Here is a 14,161-nt window from a genome sequence, read left to right as displayed (position 1 = left end):
CACACCTTCAAAACCACAATTCAGAGAGCGGAGAGAGAAAGATGACAAAGCAGCAACGAAACAAGTGAGCCTAGAGCTCAACATCAATATCTTCTATTGATTTCCCTTTTGTCCTGACACACAAAAAAAAAAAGAGTCTTTTCACAACACTCGACTGTCCTATTCTGTCCTCTGTTCTCTCCCCTGCTCTTATCTCCTCTGCAGGCTTTTATTGCTGTAGTTTTTCTTTGCGAGCTGCATATGGAGGGCAGGAGCAATTGGGGGGGGGGGTAATTTCACTGTCCTGGGTCAGAGCCCTCCTGAGCCAGGTGTCATTCCTGGTCAAGGATCAAAGTCCAAGAGAAGAGAAAGGAGGAGAGAGGGAGAGAACCAATCTGCTCTGTTGATCAACTCAGTTCTCTCTGGTAAAAAACATAAACATAAACCTCCATTAAACTCATAACCATTGGAAACATATTAATGAGAGAATGTTCTCAATGTGACCTCAAACAAGCACAGCAGCGGTTCCTGAAAATCCCATTTAGTATCTTGTAGGAGCTTTGGGGTTTAGCATGCTTTCTAAAAGGTCCAGAGTAAAACGCCTATTAAATATACATTTGCACTTAAGCAGGCTTATTCTTGACAGATGAGGCGAGTTCTGGTGTCTTGACAACACTAGCGTTGCAGTGATATCCTAATCCTTTATTTACTTCTACCAATGCGGTAGCCTATATATATGGGCAGCAGCAGCAGCACTTTGTGTCCAGATGGCTCTGCTGGCCTACAAGTATACTCGAAAAAAACAAGATGAGGAGGAGTTCTCTTGGCTTTGTGTTTGCCGAGTATTTAGTGGGCACTGGTGGGTGTTTGATTGGTATTCTAAAAGCAAAGTGGCTGAACACTGACTGGCCACCCCTGGAGAGATGAGGGGTGTGAGAATACAATCAAATTAGCTGAAAAACAAAGAGGAGTCCACTGAGAAGCAGCCACATCCATGATGACTGGCAGACAGACAGAGCCACTCCCATCGGCTCTAATGAGAGGAAGAGCCGGGCCTCCACTCCCCATGTGATCACAACACAGACAAGCCAGAAACAGGGACTTCAAAGCAGCCACACACAGGGTCTGTCTGAGACATCTCCGGTCATGTGACTGCAGGCCAGGTGCACTCAGACTGGATCCTTGGCAAAGCAACATGGTTTCTGCCCCTGTCATTTGGATCAGCAGCCAATCGGAGCCTCTCTCTCCTTCGAGGTGGCCATTACGGGGGCTCAGGCCACCTTCCAGATTGGCTGAGCACCTGCTGCTTTCCAATATGCCCACCCGCTCCCCACAGCGTCACAACAGGCCTCTCATTCACACTCCTTCAAGCCCCCCTCCCTCTCCCCCTGCCAGGTGGGACCAAACACATGCCCGCTGTCTCATAAACACGGAGACGTGCCAGCGTTGCCCGGTTAGCTGCGACGAGTCCTGAGAGACAGACTTGTGTTCGAGCCAAACAGTTCAGGGAGGAACCAGACAGGCAATAAACAGAACAAATCCCACGAAACTTTAAAACACAGCAGCAAAAAAGCAGCTGACAGACAAGCAGCATGCACGCACACTCGAAATTAATACAGACAGTAGAAATAATAAGGACACAAAAGCGAAGAAAGACAGAAATATGACAAACAAAGCAACAGCCTCATAAAAGATGTTCGTCATGAATACACACGTTATAGCAAATCAGTGAGGATGGTATGGGAGACCAAATAAGCAATTGCCTTTCCATTCTGTTTGTTTATTTCCTGCAAAGAGGCAACGATGACCAATATGTCCGACCATCAAAGCACAGCCCCATCCTGCCAATAGCCATGTAATGTAGGCAGGAGTGGCATTAGGGGAGGCAGCCGAGCTCCTGGCCGGCTGATGGAGCCAGACCGGCTCCCCAATGATGACGGACTCACAGGGGAAATCAAGCCAATCATTCACTCCCCCTTCACACTTCTCTCCTCTCTTTACCTCTAAGTAACCACACTCCTGCTCTTTTCTTTTCTCTCTCCGCCTCCTCCTCCGTTGGCCTGTTAACCCTACCCGCTCAGCAGAGGAGCCGGTGCAATCTTAGTCTGGCAAAAACCAATTCAACAGACAGTGTAATGCTCTCCACTTCAGCTAAGCTCCAATTGGAGCTCTTGAACCGGAAATTACATTTTCACAGCTTGCTAACACTGAATTAATGCCAATTATAATGGGTATTTGAGTAGAATATACAGTGAACACAGCAGCTATATTTTAAGCCAATGGGGCATATTTGTCTGAGCCAAATGTTAATATCACTTTTAGATTTAGTTGTTGACAGCTGGACTTTGTGTGCAGAGCACTGGACAACACTTGCAGCATTTGTTTCTACCTCATTCTCTTTGCCACACTCTTTTTTTTGTGTGTCTTCTCATCCTGGGGAAGCGGTGTCAGATTTAGAAAGACAGGCTGTGAAAACAGAGTTCAGTTTTTGCCTTCACAATGTACAGATGAGAGTTCAAACAGTAAGGAGAGGTACAAGAAAAACAGAGGCACAGCAAGACACTGCTCTTGTTTCTAGAGAGAGAGAGAGAGAGAGAATAAATGGAGAGAAAATGATGGCACTTGATGGGAAGTTAATCGTGATAAAGTAAGTCCCCTCAAATCCATATAGCTGTAGCTGCTCAACCGTCACCAAGAGATGGGATTCCAAAACTGTAATTTTGCCAGACTTGACAGACTTGCAGAGCTTTTGAAAAAAAAACCATGGCGAGTGAGTGTTTGGAGATATAAATGTACTGAGTCACGAACTCACACAAAGCTTTTTAAGACAATATGCCACCAATATGCCACATGCTTTGAATCCAGTCTCAATGTTTTCACGAGAGAGTGATTGAAACTATTCATAATTCTGAACATATATGAACATCCACACACTGCAGAGCATTTATGTATTAGTCAATAAAGGTTCCCTGATGTAATTAAGAGTGAAAAAAAAACAGTCAAGTCAATGTGAAATACTAAACAAAGCACTGAAACTCCAGTATATTAATTCCAGTGTAAAATGAATGTACGAAAAAGTTAAATTATAGCCAAAATACATGTGTAGCTTTATCCATAGCATAACAGTACCATAATGATGATGAAATAACATTTTAAATTAACTTTTCATTTTCAAAGTGGCAGACTATGTGCAACCAAATAGGAAATTGCAAACTAGAATTTTGTATTACATTTATATCCTCATTATAGCTAATTTACAGTGAGGTCAACCATCTGTAATTAATTCCAATTGGTTTTAATGAGACGACACGTTGCATGAATGCATGAATGCATGAATGCATGAATTTGGGCTTGTGTCTCTATGCAAATTTCAAATCCATTTAAAACTCAGTTTAACATTTCATCATTGACGGCATTGAGCTTGATTTGCAGTAATTCATATATTCTAATGAATTGAATTAAATCCAATATTATGAAATTGGTTTGTAAGTCCTTGGTTTACAGAGACAATCTAAATACTTTTCTTTCCATAGAGTTACCAAGCTGGTTCGGAAACTTATTTTATGCTTTAAATCATATTATTGTCATGGTTATTTTTGCTCCTGTAGCTTTAAAAAGACATTCATGTTCAAGGCCCTTTTCTTGTGGTGTGATGTGTAGCTGATTTTAGAGCTGAATTATCACACATTGTGCAGTGAGAGTATCACAAGTGTAGCGTAATTCTCAATGATAATCACACCTGTCACCGACACCATCTGGAGCTTCAACGTTCTGCTCTCAGATTCAGCGCTCGCTTTCATCCCTCTGCCTGCTTGCATCTCTCTGTGTCCACAACCCTTACCTAGACTGGGTGTGTGTGCTTTTGATAAATCATGTATCAACCCAGTCAAGCAGGTCATGCATCATAGCTTTCTCTGATGATGGAGACGCTGCATATTTCGCCTGCAAAATATCCAGCCGGTGTGTGCTGATCGAATGGCAATGGAGCAGATATGGAGTCGCTATGCAACTCTAAGGTAACTACGTTTATAAAGCAAAGCAGTCTAAAAATAGTGCCTGACAATTGTCATTTGCCTCAAATATAGCAGATTTACAACATTTTTTTTAAATTTAAACATATTACTAAAACATTAGAGACTGGCTGGAGAAAAGCAGGCCTTGTTGTGTGATTGAGCATTTCTGGAGGTTCTGCTGTGGATGTACACAGCTCATTAAAATGAGCAGCGATAATGGGAACAAGCTTGATTATCTAGCTAATGACATGGCTGTCTCATAAAGAAACCAGGGAGCTACAGCACAGGGATTAACTACTGTACAACACTGCACAGCCCATATTTCAGATCCCCTGTCAGATTGTAAGTGTTGCCCTGTGGGCTGATGACCTGTGGTAATAGTCTGTATTTTGTGTCAACAAAAGCCTGGGTCAGAGCTGGGTTAAAGTGTCACTTCACCTAAATTGCTAAAGAGACGTTTTTCTCACGAGTGGTATTTTGCCATGCAGATCGTCTCTGACATTTCTGCCTCCAATCCAGTATAATAGAGGTGAATAACATGTCATTTGTGGCGCTTACAGCATTGAAAACAACATTTAACTACAATTCAACCGCCATGTTAACAGCTTCATACGGCTGTACCTAGCCACAATAGTGCTATGGTGAATGCTAAGCTAGGCATGCTAACATGGTCATGCATACAATACCAATACCAAGCGGCAACCTACAATGCTGAAAAACGAAGCCAATGGGGAATTGCCAAAAGATGCAGTACATAGATCGGCCACTAGATGCTGGCCCCTAAAAGCGAGTCAATTCCCAGAGAATCCGATGTTAAAATGCCTAACTTTACAGCAGAAATAAACATGTTTGCAGCTTTTGGAATTATATTAAGGCTAAAAGGTATGCATAATTAAGGGCATGGCGGCTTTGAGTGACAGGTGGGTGTGTGGACACTGCTTCAGAAATCTCTGGGTGATGTCAGAATCAGAATCAAAATCAGCTTTATTGTATGTGCACATGGAATTTGACTCCGGTTACACGTACGCTCTCGTCGTTCATACATTTAAATTACAAATAACAAGATAAATATAAATAGAAAACATGTAGCAACATGTATGTACAATATAAAAACAGTGACAATGAATTGGGGATGTTAGTGCAGAAAATGGTGATAGTGCAAGTAGTGCAGATGGATGTGTCTGATTAATTGTTAATTGAGTGACGGCCAGTGGAAAGAAGCTGTTCCTGTGTCTGATGGTTACGTCCATGTTTTATAGAGTCTATGCAATAAACACTGAGTACAGCTGAGGCCGATGGGAATTAATAGGTTTTGCAGGGGTTTGGTCAAATTGATTAAATTAAAATGTTGACGGGATGATTTAGCTAGATGAAAAGTCAGGATATCTAACAATTCACATTGTGCCAAATTTCTAGTCAATCCAGAGTTGCAGAATTACAATCGCTAAAAAACAGCTTGTCTTTGCAAGACAATGTCCAAGTAACTTTGGATGAATCTCATCCCTAATAAAAGCTTTTTTTTTTGTGTGGATAAATCCTCAAATAAAAAATTAAATAATCACAAAAAATAAATAAATCACAGGTTTGTATGTCAGGCAATCTTTGGCTAATAGTTACATGTTGGTCTAGCCTGCACATGACGCAGTAACAGGTTTCTGCAGCAGGTTCCTGTTGGAGGAGGCACAATGCTCGTCTATTGACCGAGAGGCTGCACTGGACCCCAGTGGCTGTATGCCCAGGGAGCAGAGGGATGTGTGTGTGTGTGTGTGTGTGTGTGTGTGTGTGTGTGTGTGTGTGTGTCTGTACCCATTTCCCTCACACAGAACCTCTATTGTGATGTTTCTGGCACTCTGCAATAATATTTGTATGGGTCCTATCCCAGTTCCTCAAGGAAAGAAAGACAGGTGAAAACTTGCATCCTGAATTGTTTTTCCCATAAAGAGTGTCAAATTTGTATCATCGGGAGGGCAAAATATCAAATGTAAGGATTTACTTTTAGCATTTTCTGGGAAATCAGATACATTTTTCCCTCATTTTCACACCTTACATGCAAGACATACAAAATAGTCCTTTCCGATGTGATTATAGATAGCACTTTATAGCACTTTTTCTCCAAATGCCTTTTAAATGTCAGAATATTGTGCTTGCTTTTGAAGTATAGCATCAGTGGTAGAAGTGTAAGGTCTCATCATCATCATCATCATCATCACATCTCCGGTGCGATTGAGCTGCTGACATTTGGGTTTGTTTCAACAGTTTTGTTTGGAGAGCACTGAGCTGTGGGATCTATTGTCAGCCCAGGTGACTGCCTCCCTTTTCTTCACAGCAGTTTACACATCTCCTGCCCTACACAGGGGCCCAGCTCACCCGTCACTCAACCCTCTTCCTGCTGAGTGACAGCTCTGTCGGCTAGTGGGGAGAGAGGGGAGACCGAGCGAGTCCGGTCACATCTGTTGTTTTACAGGCAGCCTGCGTGCAGCCCCAGGGATCTCATTATAACACGGCCCGTCGAGTGAATCGCTCATGAAGCACTCAGCCACACAATCATACACACACGCAACAAGACTGCAAGCTTTTAGACAGAAACGCAGGCATATGTTGCTCGTCCACCATAGGTACGTTTGACCAACATACCAACCTGCCCACCCGCACATACATATAGAGACAAATGAGCCAAAAGCGTGACGATGGAAAGAAAAACTGCTGCTTTAGTGCAGAATAATCATTTCTAACAATAAGTGACGTCCTCTCAGTATTCACTGTTTGCATTCTGGCGATGGGTTTATGTTCACCTGCAAACGGGCACTAAAAGGTGAGCAAATGCAGCCTTCTAATTCAAAAAGGCAGCAGTCAGGAGGCAGTGAGATGTGGGTTTAGATGGCCCACTGGCGCAGCTCCACTTCTTGATTAGACATAGTAGGCTGGTTTGCTTCACAATGCTGATTCTCACTGGCATGAGCGGCACAGTGCTCCATGCAAATTGCCGTTGCCTGTATTAATGTGAGTGTGGTTTGTGAGTGAGAGAGGCAGGAGAATGAGTAAATGAGGAGAGAGTCCGGAAGGGAGATGGAGTGTGAGGGATAGCATGGGTAAAAACAGCATGCATGCTGGGATATCCATGTCGATGCAAGGCTTCTTGTCACTCTGGCTCACTCTGAAGACAGGTTGCCTATTTACCTCCCACTGTTAATTACGTCCTTGTACAAACACAGAAACATGCACACACGTATTGCAAAATACACTGATACACTATCAGTGTGTCCTTCATTTAAATAACTGTTATGCTGCTTTTCTATTTCACTAAATAACAAATAAAGACATGCTTTTAGTTTCTTACCATTTGGATCTAATCTATTGTGTATGACAACATTGTTCTCACCAAAGTAATTGTAAAACCAAAAGTGCCTTTCATAACCTTGGCATAAGCCTTCATTGCACATAAATGCATAAACAACAGCAGTATGAATTAGTTTTCTCTTTCAAAGAAGCTAACCTGACTTTTAGTAAACCAGAACTATCCTTATGTGAGAGGGCATGTGTACCTCCTAGTAAGCTAGCTCTGAAGCTCAATGTTGCATTTTATCAATAGACAAATCAGGCTATTAGTCTTGATGTACTCAAAACAAATCTCTATTATTCATCTTATATAGCCGGCAAACTCCCCACACATACAATCTCTACTTTCTTTCAATTCTGACTCTATCCTTATTCACCGCTCTCCCTCTCAATATCCATTAAATAATTCAGCCCACTCCTCGCTTTTAGTGACTACCACTGACCCATGCTCCCATGCGTCTGTTTTACTGACTATGCCCATTCTGGGAGAGGATTTTTTTTTTTAGAGTTTTGAGATTTTCAGTCTAGCTCGTGGGTCATGATCAGGAGCGGACATTAAAATTCATAACGGAGCGATCCAAATCCGAAGGCATGTCGGTCGCCGAGAGGAGATGAGGTGATAAACACGCGCGGCCTCGGGTCGACATGCACACACAACGAGCCCCAAGCCGAAGCAAGGCCACTGTCAGGTGGTAACTCACCTGGGCTCGCCGGGGGCATTGAAGTCCACAGACTAGTCGACCTGACTTTATGACTTAGAATGAGACGTTGCGTCTCACATTTAACCTTTCCTGGATATTTAGGATGACATGCACTGACAACACTAAGCTTGGTTTGGATGCTGTCCAACTCTGCTGGTCGAGCTACATCCTCCACTCGTAAACTTCCTGTTTGTCCAAGTGGAGAAGTAGAGGAACTTTGAACGGACTCAAATCCTGCTTATGCTCCTAGAATTTTAATCCGAGAACTATCTTAACAGCTTCCTATTTATAATACAATCTCTCGCCAAAGGCTACACACCAGCTTAGACAATCCTTCTTATCCAGCCTCTTGTCCACGCTGCAACTCTCACTTAAATGCTCTCTCGGAAGACATTTTCTGTATTAGTTTTGAATGATCATTGTTCCTTATAGGGACAGCATTACTCCCATTTATATGGGCAGAAATGAACACTATATGTATGCAGAGTGTCACACTTTGGGGCTGGACAAACAAATAGTTTAAGATGAAACATTATTGATGCCTGTTAGAATATAGAAAAGCTTGTAATCACACATCTAGCAATTCAAACATTGTGTATGTAAAAATGTGACTATGCTGTGTTTACGAACAATGTGACTATGCTGTGTATATATATGAGTAAAAAACAATAATTCAATCAATAATATACCGGATATCTGACATAAAAGAATCTACCCAATCAGCATGTATGCATGTTTCTCTTTGTATGAAAATAGAAAAACTCCAGATGAAGAAGACAGCTTTACATATGTGTATGCATACTGATGTGAGGTGTCATTATCTCAGGCGCAATCAACTGTGAGCAATAGTATATATAAAGTAAAGCAAATATTACAATAACATAGTGTTGTTTACACACTGTGGGCTGCACGGTGGTGTAGTGGCTAGCACTGTCGCCTCACAGCAAGAGGGCCGCGGGTTCAATTCCCGGTCGGAGCGGTCCTTCTGTGTGGAGTTTGCATGTTCTCCCCGTGGCAGCGTGGGTTCTCTCCGGGCTCTCCGGCTTCCTCCCACAGTCCAAAGACATGCTGCAGGTTAATTGATCTCTAAATTGCCCATAGGTGTGAATGTGAGAGTGAATGGTTGTATGTCCCTACATGTGCCCTCGATGGACTGGCGGCCTGTCCAGGGTGTCCCCTGCCTTCGCCCTATGTCAGCTGGGATAGGCTCCAGCGCCCCGCGACCCTAATGAGGATAAGCGGTATTGAAAATGGATGGATGGATGGATGTTTACACACTGATTAGTCAAATAGACAGCGCAGGCACAGATAATGCTTTAGTTAGGAGCATGGAATTATGGATATGGATGATACTCTTACTTATTAAATCGGATCCTTGGGCAGAAGCCGTTACTGTAAAGAGAGTAAATATTATCCATTCATATTACCCTTACATTTTTCCAAAAAGGGGACCAAGAGAGCTCATAAAAATGGCTGGTGCAGCACACTAAATCAGCCATTTGATTGGATATATCTGCTTCATTCAACTACTCAAATAAAGCCTTCTTCACCTTTCTCTTTCACAATCTACTTTTGAACGTTTTAATGGCTGAAGGAATCATTCCCTCCTGCGTTTTTGCAACAAATTGATTAGTGGAAAAGGATCAAATAAAATCGAGAAATGAGCCTGGTACTTTTGCGCCGCATGAGGCAGAGCCTTGGAGAAATTCCCTTGATTAATTCTACAACGACCATATTGATTTTCTGTGCTGTGTCTGCCATAATAATGAAGATGGCGGATGTCAATGCTGCCACAGTGTAATCAGCATATGCTCTGACAGCCTTTCTGATAAGATGAGAAAGGCCAGGCTGTGACATCGTTATCGGCCAATAGGCTATTGTTCTGAATAGTTTGATCTGTGGTCTCTATAAAAACCCATCAGAAGAGCGGATCAGATGACAAAGAGATTCTGAATTAAAACGTTTTCAATTCTCATTCTGCAGCACTTAAAACATGAAGGGATATGTCGATATATTAAGAAATGTCAGAAGATGCTGTTTACGTCACACGGCCTCTGGCATGCTCACGGCCAATTGTTTGCCTGCTGAAGTAAAAATGCAGGCCCGACAACAGCTGAGTAAGAATATTTTATTCTTCAGAATAAGAACCCGGAATATTTTGTGCATGCAAACGTAGTCACTGTCCAATGAAGAAGAAAATAAAACAGAATAAAAGAATTGTGAGGAAAGTAGCCATAGGATTGACTTCAACAACCACGCACGCATGCACGCACGCACGCACGCACACGCACACGCACACGCACACGCACACACTCAAGCTTAAGGCAGACACAGATACATGCTCACACAATCCAAAATTGTGGACTCTGATTGGATTTCTTGCACATTCATATCGAGAGCCATTTCTATGTAAATTTGCAGCTCTTCTGCATCCCTTGACATTGTCATTCACTGCTCCGGCAACACTATAGCCACAGGACACATTTTTCCAGCAGCCGAGGAGACTTTGATCCTGCTGAATACAAATGATGACACGGCTCAACAAAGAGGCCTTTCACGCAGGCTCCACTGTCACGCCAGGCCGATGCCTTGATGGCACGTTGGTGGTCAGATTAACTACACTTGAACCTGCTAAAGCAGCCCGACCATGCATCGATAGACACAGCAGCACTCTTTTAGTTACTTGCTTACGTTGATCAAACGATCAGACCACAAATCGATCAGTTGACAGACACAATCTTAATTGACACAAATGCTCACGATTGAATAATCATTTAGCTTCTTTATCAAGCACACACATGTGCTTGTTTCCACTTTCCCAGTTTGCGGATTTGCTGCTTTCACCCATTTAAATAATTAGCTACTTGAAAATATTCTGCTTTTGGGCATGTTTTCTGGGAAATTGCTCTTCTTTTTCTTTTCTTTTTTTACTATTTTCTGACGTGAAAATGTATTAGCGACATATTAATCAGTGACTGACAGATGGTTACTGATGGAAATAATGAAATTCAGAGACAGATGGAAGAGAGCTTATGTTTACAAGAAAGATATAACAAATAGTGGCCTGTTATTAGAAAGGGGAAATTTCTCATACATCATGTTTGAAGTCGATGCACTCTCTCCTTTTGTCTCCAAGTTGCCAGAAAGGGGTGATATATATTCACAGAGGTGTTGGCTCGGTGTGACTTACTGCTTCTCCAAAGCCTTTTTATCTTGTGAAACTTCATGTCTCCTGCCTTGATGTGCAGAGAGTGCCGGCGCTCTGGGAGATGACGGACATTCGAGTCTGTGAACAACAGACGGCCCTCTCTGTTCTGAGTCAGGTTCTTGGTTTTGTTATTCATCTCTACCACTCTCTGTTTTCTGCAAAAGGGAAGCAACGTTGCCTTTCATTGATACTTCATTCCCCGAATCCAGCTGAGCAGGCGTTTTAGGGGTTGCTCTCTATGTGTTCTGGGGTTGAGTGTCCAGAAAATCAGACCTGCTTGCTATGATTAAACATATATATATTCATATATATATATATATATATATATATATATATATATATATATATATATATATATATATATATATATATATATATATATGTATATAGTGGATACATCTTTTAGGTAGCTAGCTAGCTCAATGCGTGGCTGCATCTATTTAGATGATGCGGAATAGCTAGTCTACCTATTACGTCTATTCCTATAGTTTGGTCACCCGGAGTCATCAGAAATGGGCTGTTAACACAGCATTGACAACTATCACCTTTTAAATAAATAATAATAATATAAATATTGAACTTCAGCATATCTTTAGCTTTGTCAGCTGGGCTCTGACTTCATGCTGTCTGCCATTTGGCGCCGAGTAGCTGTGAAAAAGACTGCTTTATAAATAAAATGCATTATTATTATTATTATTGTTAATTAATTAATTTAGGTAATTTCATAATATAGAAGATGACACTCACTTTACTTACTGAGTACATGGCGAGTTCATCATTAATGAGAAGGATTATTACAGATGGATCTAAATGGTTCATATTTCTGTACATATTGAGGCAGCCTACTCCATTTTGCAATGCAATATCCTGCAGAGTGGTAGATTCTCATAAGGCATTGAATAGAAAAATAGTTCTCCTCATAAAAGAACATCACCTCATGAAGATAAACTGCTGTCAGATCAGAACTTGATAACTTTGTACCTCTGTATATATCTTTAATCACAACCAACTACCCCTCATTTCTCCAGCTCCTCCCGCTCCCTCGCCTCTCCACTTCATGGCCCACCACTCGCTCTCCGACAGAGAAACTCATTACAGCTCAGGATTAGATCGATCAGCAGCAGGCCTGGGCCGCGCAATTTATTCCAACAATGGAGCTCATCTCTGCATATCCTGACTTCTTCACAAAGGAAAACACTCAGCAGCAAACCACTGGCTGAAAACACACACACACACACACACACACACACACACACACACACACACACACACACACACACACACGCGCACACACAGTTGCATGTTCACGCATGCTACTACTACTTCTAAAGACTAATCCAAATAGCAAAAACCTGCAAATGGTTACTTGCCTAAAGGTAGATTAATAATGACATTAGGCCTAGAAAGGTCATAGTTAGAAAGTAGTGTCTCACGAGCAAAAACACCTCCTGCCTATCGCCCTGGAAACCAGTGAGAGTAAACACAAGTGGCTTGTTGCTCTCCAGCGTGTCTTCACAGTCGCCTCATCTCGCTCACCTCCTGCACCCTCGGCCTATCTTTATTTCCCAGATGGGTAATATTGGCTTCAATACCTGTTTCCCCTGACTCAGGATTCCTCATCTCTTCAAAGTGTGTGTGTGTGTGTGTGTGTGTGTGTGTGTGTGTGTGTGTGTGTGTGTGTGTGTGTGTGTGTGTAAGTGTGTTTGTGGAGGTAAATAACGGATTAAGAGTCAAAGCAGTGAGCATCGGAGCAGCTGAGCTTTCCATAAATTAACTTCACCTTTTGTCTATATTCATTCCTTAATTGTGCCTCCTTATTATTATTTTCGGGTGGAAAAACATTTGATAAAGGATCAACTAATCCTGTCCCTGGTTAGAGGTGATATTGTTTCCTCTAATTGTTTACAGTAAGGAATTATCATCGGCCAGGTGGAGGAGTGGGCACCTTGTGAAGTGAGCCTGTCACTACTATTTCACTTTACTTCAATATAAGGATTTGAAAGAGCCCAAGAATGTTCCAGTCCAAATTAGTTCAATAAATTGTGTCTCAGGGGCAGAAATGAAAAAAAAAAAAAGAGGGAAAAATGTTTGGTGCACAATAAGGGTTGCTCTTTGTCTCTGAGCAGCGAGTCTTCTTTTCCAGCTAAATCTCTGCTCCCTTATCGATTTATCATCGGTCCATAAAAGGGTTCACTTTTGAAATTAGCACAACCCTAATTAAACCCATTAAAGTAATTACATACCTGAAAAATGATCAACAAACAAGACAATCGTTATTGCCGGCTTCCCCACAAAGCAGCGACTGGGAACAGTGTGCCCATAATTCCTTTCACCACACGGATGCTGTCCTTGGCCGGAGAAAGAGCAGCATCCCGCAGGCAAAGACATGTTCTTCTCTGCACAGAGGAGATAACCACACCGGCCTCCAGTCCCCCCCTCCCCACCCACCCCCCCCCACCCCCCCCACCCCACCCCCACCCCCACCTCCTCCACCAACCGGCCTCTGCACAGCATCCATCCTCCTGGCCGTCAAAGTGTCTCTCTTACGACTGTCCATCGCAGCGCGCACACACTCAAGCTGAAACACGAGGAAAGCAGCAAAGCTTTTTCTTTCTTCTCCTTCCTCCTGCTGTGGCGTTGATGTTCAGCATGTATCGCTGATATCTTGCTGGTCCCGTCACTTAGAAGTGTGCAGCTTTTAGGTCATAGATTAGGGAATTTCATGGCCATTTTTTAAAAAGCTGGTACACATGGCGTTGTTTCCATGGCCCAAAAAAAACCCCACTTTGACTAGAAATCATTGGCCGATTCCAGATGGGGCCTTCGCTGTGCTGGGAGTGAAATGCATCATTTCTGAGTATGTCAGTGTGTCTGCCAAGTGTTTATCAGGTGACCCGCTGGCCAAGCAGATCATTGTATTGAAC

Source organism: Cyclopterus lumpus, chromosome 8 (assembly GCF_009769545.1).
Source record: "Cyclopterus lumpus isolate fCycLum1 chromosome 8, fCycLum1.pri, whole genome shotgun sequence".
In the NCBI taxonomy this organism is placed as follows: domain Eukaryota; kingdom Metazoa; phylum Chordata; class Actinopteri; order Perciformes; family Cyclopteridae; genus Cyclopterus; species Cyclopterus lumpus.
Note: the sequence above shows the minus strand (reverse complement) of the source record.